This window comes from Leptopilina boulardi, unplaced genomic scaffold (assembly GCF_019393585.1).
Source record: "Leptopilina boulardi isolate dan_hultmark-lab unplaced genomic scaffold, ZJU_Lbou_2.1 LbouV2_371, whole genome shotgun sequence".
NCBI lineage: Eukaryota > Metazoa > Arthropoda > Insecta > Hymenoptera > Figitidae > Leptopilina > Leptopilina boulardi.
In genome coordinates, this window is record NW_026137942.1 from 335,217 (window position 1) to 351,593 (window position 16,377).

Consider the following 16,377-nt stretch of genomic DNA (forward strand, 5'->3'; position numbering starts at 1 on the left):
AAAATTTGATACCTCCGAAATTTCGTCTGCTAAAAGTGACATGAGCGATATAAACATGGAGAGTCTCCATGGATATAAACATGATATAATTATTTATGTTGTGTAAAAACACAGTATCGAGGTAAAATTAGTAACTGCAAGTGAATATTAATTATTAAACTGTTTAAATTTTATTTTGCATCTTTTTTGCAACCTTAAATAGAACAACTAATCATATTTCCTTATTTTTCTTAAATTATTTACAAAAACCTGGGGTGCTATTCTCGAAATGAGTTCCGTGCACGAATCGAAGACTTTCGAATAACTTTGTCGAAAACTGTATTCTCGAACTGTTCACTAGGCGTTCATAGACGAAACGATTCGAGTAAAATACAACGAGTGGTCTTAACCACTCGAAGCAACAGTTTCGTGTTGGAATTTTGGTACTGCTCATGCGCAGTAGTATTATTTAATAATATTATGTACAGAGTACACATCGTGTCCAAAGTATAGCAAAGTTCTCGTGGTTAAATCGTTGAATCGTGAGTTGAATCGTGTATAGTTCGACAACGGTATATGAACAGACTCGTATTTCCTTGAAAAGTACCTCGGTATTCTTGTGCTTCTGGCACAATCGCCAACCGACTCGGCGCTACGCGTCTCCCGTCGGCCGTGCCGGCCATTTTGCTTGATTCAGGTATCGTTTTTATACAGTTTAATTATTATTTACATTGTCTTGGCATAAACATATCTTAAATGGAGGTTTAACCTCCTACTCATCGAGCATGAGTATGAACACAGGAGAGGGTTTTAAAGACCCACCACTTCCTCCTTCATCGGAAACTCATATGGATGTTGTAGATGCTGCACAAAGCTTACTACAATTTAGCCCTAATCTTGCATCGAGCCAAGAAGACTTGAACTCGAATGCAAAAAAACACTGTTCTGAAAAACACAAAAATGACAAAATTTCAGCACACCACAACCCATCTTCTCAACAACAACAAACCAACACACAACATAAATCTAATGATCCAACAAAACAAACAAATCCTCTCAACCAATACGACGATTCCTTCAGATCCAATTGCACAGTTTTCTTACAGCGTGACCAGAAATCACCCGATGCAAAAAAAGACCTCAACAATATGTCGGTAGGACGTCTCCTTCATTCCACTTTTCCAGGTAAAATCGTTGATATTCACCGCAGCGGCTTCGCTAAAGTGCGAGTCATCTTGAACTCGGGCAGAGCTGCCAATCAACTTCTAAACGATCCGTCAATTCGAGCTAAAGGCTTAATCGCATTGATCCCGTCGAGTTTTGTATCCTGTCAGGGCGTTATAAATAACGTGCCTACAGATATTTCAATCGAGGAAATTCTCGCAAACACTGAAATCTTGGGTCCTCAAGTCAGAAGCACTAAAATCCTGCAAGCTCGTCGTATGAACAAGAAATCTTTCGACGAAAACACTCAAACTGACAAGTACACACCAAGTACTTCCGTCCTTCTCACATTTACAGGTACTATCCTTCCTCAAAGGGTAGCGATCTACAAAGCATCAAGCGAAATTCGTCCTTACATCCCAGATCCTCGCATGTGCGCAAAATGTTGTCGATTCGGACATATTGCCAAGTTTTGTCGGTCCAATTCACGTTGACAAATTTGTGCAACAGAGGTCGTCCACACTGCTACAAATCCTTGTCCAGGTCCTGGAGAAACAAAAAAGTGCTTAAACTGTCCAAAATCATTCAACTCGATCGAAGGAATGCCCGGAATTTATATTCCAAAAAAATCTCCGCACTCACGCTACTATTAACAAGCTCTCTTCCAATGAGTCGAAGAAAATTCTTCGCCCACCCAAAAAATCGAATTCAAATCCACAGAATTTTAATTTTTCCGGTTTTCCTGGATTAGGAGATGTTCCTGCTCCTTCTTTCAATGCACCCGATATCACTCCTGAACCTCTTTACTCTGAAGTGTCCAACGGCTCAAAACAGTACCAAAGAAATTCAACTTCGCCTTCTGCAAAACCTAAACCGACGCAAACCCGAAAAAGATCTGCAAATAATTCTTTTTATGCATCTTAATGGAACAATGGAAGAGAGTATGACGCCTTTCCAAACGGCTCTGCTTTAACATCTCGTTCCACTCATCATCCTTCTCCAACTACCGATAACCAACCACCCTTAAACACCGATCCACTTTCAACATTCATCACCTGGCTTAGTGCTCAGGTTTCTCAAATTTACTCAGACAAAACTCCAGAATTTACAAAAGATATGCAGAACAACATTGCTAAAATCACAGAAAGTGTACACTCTCTTTTTAAACCGGCAAATTCTGATCATGGCCAACCTCGATAATTTGAACATAATGCAATGGAACTGTCGTGGTGTCACCAATAAGACACCCGAATTACTAAAATTATCTAATCAATTTGATATACTTCTCTTATGCGAAACATTTCCCAAATCTAACAAAAGAGATAACCTTAATTCCCTCAAACAATTTAACATTATTAGATTCGATAGAGCAATAAATAAGGGTGGCGGTTTAGCTATTGCCATCCGTAAAAATATAACTTTCTCTAGAATCCAAACCATTTTTTCCCAAGAAGATGAGTTAGAAACACTTGCTGTTTCTATCAATTCATCTAGAGGCGAAATTTTAATAATTTCTGTTTACAGAGTACCTGGAAAACAAACTCCCACAAATCAATGGAAACTTTTCTTCGATTCAATAAAAAATTCAGGCATTAATTCAGTCTTTATAGGAGGTGACTTCAATAGTCACAACACTCTTTGGGGTAGCTCCCACAATTGCACTAATGGACACAACTTTTGCAATGAACTAGACAACTCTAACTTCATTGTCTTAAATGATGGTACTCCAACCCACATGGGTCGACCACCAGACCCCAATTCAGCTCTGGATCTTACTCTCGTTTCTTCAAATCTCTACCTCGTCTTGTCTTGGAATGTTCACGACGATTTAATGGGTAGCGATCATTTTCCAATTTTTACTTCACTAGGCATAACAATACCAATTTCTACTTTTTCTTCACACAAATATAATCTCAGAACAATGAATTGGGAAATATTTTCTACAAATCTTTGTTCATCAGTAGAATCCAATCTTGATCTTTTAAACACATCAGATCCGGTTTCTGATTACAACCATCTAGTAGATCTTATTGACCAGTCAGTCAATTTTGCTTGTCCTCAACGCAAATCTACTCAAAATCCACACCGAGCTTCCAAAACTTCTAGAAAACCTTTTGTTCCAGCCCCTTGGTGGAACAGTGAGTGTGATAATGTCATAAAAACTAGAAAATCAGCTTTATCTACCTATAGAAGAATACCTAACTACGAAAATTTTATCGAACTTAAAAAATCTGAAGCTATAGTCAAAAGAACTCTTAATGAAGCTAGACGTCAATCTTTCAGAAATTTTTGCGATACACTAGACAGAAATACCCCTCTCACCAAAATTTGGTCGGTAATAAAATGTTTTAAAAACCGATTCACGCAACCAACAACATCTTCCTGCTCAGCAGACAATGCAGTCATAGAAAAGTTCCATTCCTTAGTGGAGGAAACTTGCCCTCCTACTGCTCTCCATGATAACTTTCCGAATAATTTCAATCACGATACTTTTCTAGAATCCCCCTTCACTTTAACAGAACTCACAATAGCAATCAACTCTTCCAAAACAAAATCCTCACCCGGCCTCGACAAAATAGATTTTAATATTATTCAACATCTACCCAAACAAATTCTGCCTATTCTCCTTTCAATCATCAATAGAATTATCTCCAGCGGTGTTTTTCCGTCGTCTTGGAACAACTACCTTATCTTCTTTCTTCCAAAATCCTCACCCGGTAAATTTAGACCGATTTCATTAGCCTCATGCCTCTTTAAAATCGTGGAAAAGCTTATTTACAATAGATTGGTTTGGCTTATTGAACGAGATAAAATTCTTAGTCCCTACCAATTTGGCTTTAGAAAAAGCAAATCATGTGCTGATAACATAGCGTTACTCTACAGAAATTTGGACTGGCCTTGCTGAGCATCAATTTACAGGTGCTTTATTTCTTGATTTAAAAGGTGCATTCCCTAGTGTAATTCCTAACATTCTCATTGAAGATCTTCGTACAATAGGAATCCCCGAAACAATAGCAAAATTTATTTACAATTCAATTAAATGTAAAAATATATTTTTCAAAATTAACGGCGAAATAATTGGACCTCGAACAAGCACTGTTGGTCTTCCACAAGGCAGTATTCTCAGTCCAGTAAATTATGCAATCTATACTAGAGAACTTAATCTTTATATCCCTGCAGATTGTATTATACTCGAATTCGCAGATGACTTAACCGTCACTTGTCGTTCTCCTAACCTTAATCAAATAATTACCTCTCTTCAATCCTGCCTCGAAAATATTTCTGTCTTTTTGTCTAATAGAGGTTTGGATATCTGTCCAGAAAAAACTAAATTAGTCATCTTCAGTAATAAAAAACTAAATCTAGACGATCCAACTCTTACACTTTCACTAAACGGTACCACTATTAAACCATCTCCTTCAGCTACATACCTCGGTATTCAATTTCACCAATCAGCATCTTCCGATGTTCACTTTAATTATCTATGCGACAAGGGCAGAAAGATTTTAAATATTTTTAAAGTCCTTAGAGGCACATGGTGGGGAGCCGATCCTTACGTACTCGTTCGAATCTATGATTCTCTCTTTAGAAGTAAAATAGATTATTGTTCACAAGGTTCAAATTTTAAGTCCCACAAAAATTTTTCTAAATTGGAAAAAATCCGCAATCAAATGTTAAGATTAGCCGTAGGCTATAGAAATAGCACACCTATCAACGTAATCTTGGCTGAGTGTTGCGAACCTCCTCTAAGAACTAGATTCAATTTTTTAGCAAAAAAATACCTTATAAAAATTTATTCGAACTCCTCTCACATTTTGCCGGACAAACTCTCAACTCTATCTTGTCTTACTATCAACTCTAATGTGAAATACAATTATCCATTGCTAATTGCATATGAAAAATCGAAAAATTGCAGCGAACTAATCAGAAAAAGGGAATTTGATCCCTTTTTCGAATTCCTTTATGATGATCATATATTCACTCCACAAGTTATCCCAGACTGGGGACTTTTAATACAAGCTTCACCAAATCCATCACTCTTGTTCAACGATCTTGCAAACCAGGACTTTCCTAATCACACATACTTCTTCGGGGCCATTCATTAATTACGTAAGGGTCCCTAGGGGGGGGGTTTCAAAAATCTCTACATGACCTTCCGTCGGGGGAGGGGGGGGTGTAAATAATCTTACGTAAGATTTTACAATAAGTCAATAAATGAAAATTCGACTGGAGTTTGCTTTAAACACTACCTGTCGTATTTCGAATCTTCCACATCAATCCTATTGTAGAATTCGCTTTACCCTCTATAAAACACATAGTCACAGGTTGAGCGCTATCTGCTTATTGACAGAGCGTGTGATAATATTTGGTTTTCTCAATGCGACAAATGTCTGTGTACCACGATGGGTATCTACAAGAAGTTGTACGAAGCGTTTTCTAAACGCTACGAAAGTGAATTGTCGAAACAGTGCATTCAAGATACGTGCAATACGTATTGGAATAACCTTAAAAAGGAGTTAAGTGGCTTACAGCTAAACGCTGCTGTCGACAAAAAAATTTTCGAGTTAAAGACTGAAACCGCGAAAAAAAGACAAATTTGATTAACTATTTTGCTCAGGTAAGTAAAAAATATAATGTTCTTTCATTGACTCGAATTTATGTGTTAAAGATAAAATGTAGTGTAAATCTCATGACAGTTCATACTTGACTTAACCTCAAAACTGTTGATCATTAAATAAAAAATTTTGAATTTTTTCAGAATTTGATGAAATAGAGAAATTTTAATTCGATTTTCGAATTCAATTACCCTAAATTAAAAATTCAACATGTTATTCTGTTTTTCCTGATTCTTCCCCTATTTCCAAACAAAAAATTTAATTTTTTCCTTGGCCCTAATTAAAGACTGCAAAAGCTTTTTAATCTTAAAAAATAAGACGATTTTAAAAATAAATGTTTGAATTAAAATTATTTTTTTTTAATTTTTATTTCTGCAACAGTTTTAAAAATTATAAAATTTTAAGTAGTTTTTATAAATAATTTTAAGTAATAATATGATCAATAAAAAATAAAATTAAAATTTTATTTTAAAATATTTTAAATTAAATTTTTCAACTAATTATTATTTAGCGCTCGTTAACGCTATTTTAATCAAAATTTGCACATTTTATGATCTCACCAAACTTTAGAATTTAAAACTGCAGAAAAATATTAAAAATTCGTAAAATTAAGAATTGAAATTTGTTTTAATTTAACGGGTGGTAATGCAGATAATTCCCTTGTTTTTTAAAGGCGTCTGCTACTTCTGCAAAGCGTATTAGAATTGATGAATCACGAACTTCTACACCATCTACCTCGGCATCTTTTGAGTCAGGCAGAAACAGTCAGATATCTACTGAGGATTTGGAAGATAATCTTGAAAATCTTGAAGAGAATTCGGATGATTCTCAGCAGGAATCTGCTCTAAAACGGAAGTACGCAACACCTGCGCAGGACAGTACACAACTAAAGATTAACGCATTACACGGGCGACTGTCATCTGCTTTATTAGCAAGAGATGCGCAGTTAGATCTGAATAATGAAAATGAATTGAAGAAAACTCGCAAAGAGCTATTAAAGCAGGAACAAATTCTCATCAACAAAAAGAATAATGCAAAACATCAGGCTACATATCGACAAAAGTTGAAAGAACGACTGAAGAAAGTTGGTAATTCTACTATTGATATTGGCTCGCGGTCAGATGCTGGACGTCCTCGCTTGGAAGAAAACCAGAATGGTTTGTTAGAAGCTATCAAAGCAGCAGCCATCTATGGAAGCGCAGCTCACGAACGCCGTCAAACGGAAGAAATTAAATGTTGCAGAACATTAAAAGAGCTGCACTCTGCAGTTGAGAAATCAGGTTACATAATTTCACCGAGTGCTCTTTACACTAGGCTACTTCCTAAAAATTCTCGAACTGGACAGGGTTCGCGCCATGTAATAACAGTTCCGGTTCGCCTCTCAAAACCTAGCAACGATTTGCACAAACAACACCCGGATGGAAAGTTTTGCACTGCCACTATAAGAAACTTAGAATCACTCGCTTCATTACTCGGACCAAAGCAATGTGCATTTTTGTCTCAAGATGACAAGGCACGCGTGCCAATAGGGCTCACAGCTGCCAAGAAGCAGCAGTCTCTTGTCATGCATGTTGATTACAGAGTCCAGCTTCTAGACCATGACTTTGTTATTGGAGAGAGGCATAAGCTTATACCCTCAGTTTATGCTTTAATGTGTATTAAGCCAAACGGCAAAGGCGACCCAAATGATGTTACTTACAGTGGTCCGACATTCATCGCAATTCGAAGTGGAAAACACGCTCAATCCAATGCAGCGACTCATGCGTTTGATTTTCAGACTCTATTGAATGAGCCTAGCTTTTCTGAAATTTTAAAGACTGAAAAGGGCTATGTTAAGCCGATTCTGATTTTATCTGTAGACGGAGGTCCAGATGAAAACCCACGGTAAATTTCGATTGAGAATTTTTATAATCATTTGACAAAGGCATCGATAAATGAACCTTACTTTATCCTTTTTTTGCAGGTTTCCTAAAACCATTGCCTTTGCCATCCATCACTTCCAAACTCTTAATTTGGATGCTATATTTGTGGTGACGAATGCTCCTGGGCGCAGCGCTTTCAATCGTGTTGAGCGCAAAATGGCACCATTAAGCAAGCAACTAACGGGAGTTGTTTTGCCGCATGATACCTACGGAACGCACCTGGGCGCACAAGGAAAAACCGTTGACCTCGAGCGTGAGATTCAGAACTTTCAGGCTGCTGGTGAAGCTTTGGCCGAACTCTGGAGCGAGCTAGTGATCGCTTCTTTTCCTGTAAATGCGCGTTATGAGGGTCCTGACGCTGTAGCACCGATGCCTGAGATAGTGGATGCAGCATGGTACTCCAGACACGTTAGGGAGTCACAATATTTTTTGCAGGTTAAAGAAAAAATTACAAATTTACTAATGACTTTGACCAAATTTCTTTCATAAATATTAATTTATTTGTAATCATTCATAGGTTGTGAAATGCGACAATTCCAGTTGTTGTGAAGAAATGCGCAGTGATCTAAAAATGATACTTAAAGATGGATTTCTTCCACCGCCTGTACAGTTTGTCCAGGATCCAGATACAGGGCGGTTACGTGGATTAAAACCTTTGGAAAACATACCGGGCGCTCATTTCTTACAACTTTTCCAGTCTATGTCTATTCAGGTGCCAAGGCCTGCTATTTGTGAAACCCTACCGTACGATTTCTCTTGTCCGACAGTGCAAGGAGATGTCGAACCTGGTCGTAGAATTTGCAAGGTGTGTTCCATTAACGTAAAATTTTTACGATTTAAATACCAATATTTGTTCCATTTTCAATATATATTTCTTGCATTTAATTTATCGCAGACATGTGGGATGTATTTTGCTTCAATATCAGCAACAGTTAATCATCACCGTGCTGTCCATTCTTCCGAGTTGCAGCCTTGTGTGAATCGAGACTTTGCTGACGGGTGCCCAAGACGCTCCAAGCGCATCGCAGCCAAAATTGCACAGCGCGATAAGGAGGTGCTGTGTCGTACGATCCATCCTCCAACCGGTGGGCAAGACGTTGAGTGGTTGGACGAAGACGAGGTTCCTGAGGATGGACCAGATGAAATACCATCTACTGCTGCATCTGATGATCTTCCAATTGTTTCCGACTGGAAAGCATGGTTTGCAAATCCATTTACTCCAGACGATTAATATTATCTAAACTAGATGGACATTTACTCTTTGATTTATATCTTTTAAGATTGTTTCAAATCTAGTCGTTCATTTTATGTAACGCAAAGTATTTCTAGCTTGTAGTCATTCGACTGATTTGATTAATTATCTTAAGACTGTTTTAAATGTGATTTTTCAATTTATGATACTTTAAGTATTCCTAGTTTATAATTTTTCGCGAGAATTATTTAATTACTATAAGTAAATTTTAATTAATATAAGTAATTAGTAATTTCCACAGAGTTAAAAATTGTTTTTCAAAAAATAAAAATCTTTGATATATACTAATAGTAACGTTTTTTACACAACTTACACCTTTCCTAAAGTCATTACACTGCTTGGCGCGTTTTAAGGTAGCTCCAGGTAAAATCTTACGTAAGAAGGGGGGGTCCGCAAAATCTTATGTATCCTTACGTGGGGGAGGGGGGGGTCAAAATAAGCCAAAATCGTCCTTACGTAATTAATGAATGGCCCCTTCACTGATGGCTCCAAATCAGATTCAGAACATCTGGCTGGATGCGCAGTCGTTTGCCCCTCTTTAAATGTAACATTAAAATATAAAATTTCAAACTTTTCTTCTATTTTTTCGCTTGAAGCATTTGCCATATTATTTTCCTTAGATTATATAATTAATAATAAACTACCCAATACAGTTATTTTTACAGATTCACTCAGTGTCCTAAAAAACCTAAAATCCAAAAACATCTACAAGATTAAATCATATATAATCCTCGCAATTAGAAACCGATTAAGAATTCTCTCCGATTTGAACTGTCCAACAATTTTGGCCTGGATCCCTGGTCACAAGGGCATTGATGGCAACGAACAAGCTGATGAAGCTGCTAAAGATGGCTCTTCTAATTCTGAACTTCTTGACATTGAACTTCCTTTTTCAGATTTTTTCCCTCTCGCTCGCAAACAATTAGATGAAAGTTGTGCTTCATTTTTCCGTGAGGTCGGCAAAAATAAAGGTTCCCACTATACACAAATTTACTATAAACCTAGTAGAAAGCCATGGTTTGCAAATTTCGTCGCTCGTAGAGAGTGGATTGTATCCATTTGCAGAGCAAGAAGCAATCATTATAATCTCAATGCCAGTTTGGCCAGAAAAAATTATATAACTTCCGGTAACTGTCCTAACTGCACCGGTGTTGAAGAGGACCTTGACCATATCCTATGGTCATGTCCCAGATTTAATGCATTTCGTCCTAATTTACTAAAAGCTCTTAGAAGAGCTGTAAAATGTCCTGCACCATTCTGCAGCGTCCAATTTCTTACAAATCCCTCTCCTACACGGAGAGAAAAATCTGCCTTTTATAGTATGAAATAGATTGCTGCTATTTTTCTTTAAACTTTTCATACTAATAGAGCAAAGATTTGAGAATTTTTAGGATAGTATTTGTCCGTACTAAAAAAGCATAGTATATATGCTTCTATAGTACAAAACATGTAGTTTAATAGCAACAACGCCATGCGAAGATCGCACATAACATCATCCTACTATGTTTGCATAAGTTCTATGCTTTTTCGGGGATAGACTCTTGCAACTGGCGATTAGGCCACGCCCACCTTTACTGAATTGGAACTGCCCTAATCGCCAGTTGCAAGAGTCTATCCCCGAAAAAGCATAGAACTTATGCAAACATAGTAGGATGATGTTATGTGTGATCTTCGCATGGCGCCGTTGGATTAAAAGTATAATAAGTATGTAATAAGAGGCTATATGACAAACTTTATTAGCATAGACAAGTTTCATGCTAAAAAGACATACGATTGTACTATAATTACTCAAATTTCATGTCTATATAGCATAGAAAATTTCTGTGCATTAAATGTAAACCTTTCTATACTATAAAAGGCAGATTTTTCTCTCCGTGTAGAATCATTTCTCATGTTTTTCGCATTTTAAAATTAGCTAATATTAAAATTAACTTATTTATTTATTTATACGTAATATGTTACTCTCTTTTCGCGCATTCTTTATATACTTGAATCTATGCTTTGGCTTTCGGGAATATTCTCCGAGAGCAAATGTGAATCGAGCTTAAACGCTCGCCAATCTATAACTTTACCTGGTCATGGCCGGATATACAAGAGCGCAACGCCAGTATAGTGCCAACGAATAAATATAATACTACTAATATTATGTACACATATTAAAAGGGATTCAAAGTTTCGAATTGTAACAATTATAGAGTTTCATTCATATTAATAATAATAATAATAATAATAATAATAATAATAATAATGATGATGATGCAGTCAATGAATATTTCTTATATCATAAGTAATTTCATTGGTTCAAAAAAATTACACTGGAAAGTCACTAGAAATAAACGACGGCAACACTGTACAACCTATTCGTCTACGAACGATCGTCGAACGAAGTTTCGAATGGTGCTCGAGAATACGGTTGTTGCTTCGTGCACGAAACTTACCCATCGAATTTGCTCGCATACGAACAATATTCGAATGATTTCTAGAATAGGACCCGTGATCGAAATTTGAGGTATAAAAACACCTTTACATATCCCCAATACTGTAACGCTTTGCTAAATTTAAAATAATAAACTAAAGGTGAGTTCATAATTTTGAAGGTGATTTTACAAATTAAAGGTACAATTAACCCTTTGTGTCGCGTTTTTTTAAACAAAACTTTATTGCTTAAAACATATATTACATATCGTTGTCGGGGTCACTGCTTACGAATATGATGTCAGATTTTAAAATTTCAAAATGGCGGATCCAATATGGCTGACTCAAAATTTAGAATACATCGAATTCGCTAGAAAATCGTTACTCGGGGGTTTTTGGGGTTGCTGATTACGAATATGAAGTCAGATTTTAAAAATTCATAAGGGCGGACCCAATATGGCGGACTCAAAGTTTAAAATTCATCGAATTCGATAGAAAATTGTTACTCGGGGGTTTTTGGAGTTGCTGATTACGAATATGATGTCAGATTTTGGAAATTCAGAATGGCGGAACCAATATTGAGGACGAAAAAATTTAAAATCCTTTGAATTTGCTAGAAAATCATTACTCGGGGGGTTTTTTGGGTCGCTGATTACAAATATGAAGACAGATTTTGAAAATTAAAAATGGCGGATCCAATATGGCGGACTCAAAATTTAGAATACATCGAATTCGCTAGAAAATCGTTACTCGGGGGTTTTTGGGGTTGCTGATTACGAATATGAAGTCAGATTTTAAAATTTCAAAATGGCGGATCCAATATGGCTGACTCAAAATTTCGAATACATCGAATTCGCTAGAAAATCGTTACTCGGGGGTTTATGGGGTTGCTGATTACGAATATGAAGTCAAATTTTAAAATTTCAAAATGGCGGATACAATATGAGGGACTCAAAGTTTAAAATTCATCGAATTCGATAGCAAATTGTTACTCGGGGGTTTTTGGAGTTGCTGATTACGAATATGATGTCAGATTTTGGAAATTCAAAATGGCGGTTCCAATATGAAGGGCGCAAAATTTAAAATCCATCGCATTCGCTAAAAAATTGTTACTTTATTTGGGGAGGTTTTCAGGGTCTTTGATTATTATGAACATGTTGTCATATTTGGAAAATTGAAAAATTAAAAAAAGTATAAAAAATTTTTAAAAAAATTTTTTAAAAAATAAAAAAAAGATGGAACTAAATGCTTGCCACATCCTCGTTGTTAGTTCTGGGTAACGCAGAGAGCAAGCAATGTAATATCCAACCGAGTAACAATTTTCAAGGGAATTTGATTGATTTTAAATTTTGCTTCCGCCATATTGAATCAGCCATTATGAATTTTAAAAAACTAACATCAGATTCGTAATCAGCGACCCTGAAAACCCCCGAGTAACGATTTTCTGGCGAGTTCGATGGATATTAAATTTTGCGTCCGCCATATTGGATCGACCATTTTGAATGTTCAAAATCTGACTTCATATTCGTAATCAGCAACCCCAAAAATCCCAAAAAACCCTGAAACAATTTTGTGGTGCCGTAATTTTCCCCAAATCTCAAATGTCATAATATTCATTTGACATAAAACCAGTTCACATAACCAATATTTGTCATAATTTTTTTGGTCATAATTTTACTTTAGCATAAATTTTAATTGACATACTAATTATTCAGCATAATTCGCATTTGACAGAATGTTTATTTAGTATAAGTTATATTCGGTATAACTTTCAATTGTCAAAATTTTTATTTGGCATAATATACATTTGTCATAATCTTTATTTGACATAATTTTCATTGATCATAATTTTAATTTGGCATAATTATCATTCATCATAAAATGTATTTGATATAATGTTCATTCGTCATAACTACTTTTTGACATAATATTTATTGGTAATAATTCTTAACTGGTATAACACTAATTTAACATAATGACTATTGGACATAATGCTCATTTTTCATAATTCTTAATAATCATAACTGTCATTTGTAATAATCACTGTTTGATATAATGTTTATTATTAATAATCAGCAATTGACATAACGCTTATTTAGTATAATGTGTATTTGACATAATGTTCATTTGTCATAATTTGCATTTCACAAAATGCTCATTTGTCATAATTCTTATTAGTCATAACTTTCATTTGTCATAATTTTTATTTGGCATAATTATCATTTAGTATAAAATATATTTGATATAATGTTTATTCGTCACATCGATTGTTTAATATAATTTTCATTTATAATAATTCTTAATTGGCATAAATTCAATTTAACATAATTGTTATTTGATATAATGTTAATTTGTCATAATTTACAATTCTCATAATGCTCATTTGTCATAATTCTTATTAGTCATAACTGTTATTTGTCATAATTACTGATTGACATAATGTTAAATGTTAATAATGTTAATGTTAAAAAATATTAATTATAATAAAATATGCATTTTTTCCTATTGTTAATATTTTTTAATCGATAATATAATGAATTTATCAATAAATTAAAAGAATCATTTTAACCCGTTTTTGCTCCCAAGTCACTTATCCCACTTTTGCTCCCAATGTTATTTTAAACCATTTTTACTATCAGCCCCTCATTTGTCATAATTCTTATTAGTCATAACTGTTATTTGTCATAATTACTGATTGACATAATGTTAACTTTTTATAATAAGCACTTGACATAATGTTTATTTCGCATAATTTAAGTTTGACATAATGTTCATTAGACATAATTTTAATTTGACATAATGTTCATTGTTCATAATTTTTATTTGTCATAATTATCATGCAGTATAAAATGTACTTGATATAATATTCATTTGTCATAACTATTTTATGACATAATGTTTATTTGTAATAATTTTTAATTGGTATAACACTAAATTAGTATAATGTGTATTTGACATACTGTTCATTTGTCATAATTTTCATTTGACATAATTCCCATTTGTCATAACTTTATGTGTCAACGATTTTTTGCTGTATCTTCCCATCCTTGGTTTTTTAATTAGTAGTTTGTATATGTTGGTAAAGTAGATTAGGTGGCGCTGTCTAATATTTCTGAAATTAATTCTATCTTGCTTTTAAATGTGAAAATTACAATTTTAATATTGTACAATTTTTTAATGTCATCATTATTAATATGAATTGTCATATTATTTTTAAAAAAATGTAATTGAATTGTACAATATTAAAATTGTAACTTGGAAAAAAAGTAATTTTTCATATTTAAAAGCAAGATAGAATTAATTTCAGAAATATTAGACAGCGCCACCTAATCTACTTTACCAACATATACAAACTACTAATTAAAAAACCAAGGATGGGAAGATACAGCAAAAAATCGTTGACACATAAAGTTATGACAAATGGGAATTATGTCAAATGAAAATTATGACAAATGAACAGTATGTCAAATACACATTATACTAATTTAGTGTTATACCAATTAAAAATTATTACAAATAAACATTATGTCATAAAATAGTTATGACAAATGAACATTATATCAAGTACATTTTATACTGCATGATAATTATGACAAATAAAAATTATGAACAATGAACATTATGTCAAATTAAAATTATGTCTAATGAACATTATGTCAAACTTAAATTATGCGAAATAAACATTATGTCAAGTGCTTATTATAAAAAGTTAACATTATGTCAATCAGTAATTATGACAAATAACAGTTATGACTAATAAGAATTATGACAAATGAGCATTATGAGAATTGTAAATTATGACAAATTAACATTATATCAAATAACAATTATGTTAAATTGAATTTATGCCAATTAAGAATTATTATAAATGAAAATTATATTAAACAATCGATGTGACGAATAAACATTATATCAAATATATTTTATACTAAATGATAATTATGCCAAATAAAAATTATGACAAATGAAAATTATGACTAATAAGAATTATGACAAATGAGCATTTTGTGAAATGCAAATTATGACAAATGAACATTATGTCAAATACACATTATACTAAATAAGCGTTATGTCAATTGCTGATTATTAATAATAAACATTATATCAAACAGTGATTATTACAAATGACAGTTATGACGAATAAACATTATATCAAATACATTTTATGGTGAATGATAATTATGCCAAATTAAAATTATGATCAATGAAAATTATGTCAAATAAAGATTATGACAAATGTATATTATGCCAAATAAAAATTATGACAATTGAAAGTTATACCGAATATAACTTATACTAAATAAACATTCTGTCAAATGCGAATTATGCTGAATAATTAGTATGTCAATTAAAATTTATGCTAAAGTAAAATTATGACCAAAAAAATTATGACAAATATTGGTTATGTCAACTGTCTTTATGTCAAATGAATATTATGACATTTGAGATTTGGGGAAAATTACGGCACCACTAGCAGATAAGGCGGTCGGGGCGCTGGCTATCCAAAAGATTGTTTCCCGAGTTACGTGGGGGGCCTCCCCAGTTCTGGCGCTCATGGTCTACCGAAATTTTGGACTGGGGCTCTTCCTTCTTTTCTGATGCTGCCACATCTAATTTGAAAATCCTAGATCGGATTCAATTCGCGGCGCTAAGAATATCCTTAAATTGCATGAGATATACCCCAACCTTATTTCTATTGGCTGAGGCAAATGAACCCCCTCTCCATTTCCGACGCTCCTACTTGATGAATATGTTCATTGCTAGAAACTTTAGGTGGATGGATAATCGGTTAACATCATCTTTGAGTTGTGGAGGCAGTCTCGTAGGCTCTCTTTTGGTTTGAACAAGAAGAGACTTACACTACTTAATGCTTTGAAACGCATGTCACCAATACTTTTGGATACTTTTAGAACCAAAAGACTTTTTTGACTGGTCCTGGAATGCTCTTACCTGTTTTCCGTGGTGTGACACAAAATCTGGAGCAGCATTAGCTGCTCAGGCAAACCCTGAGGAAGCACTTAGAAGTTTT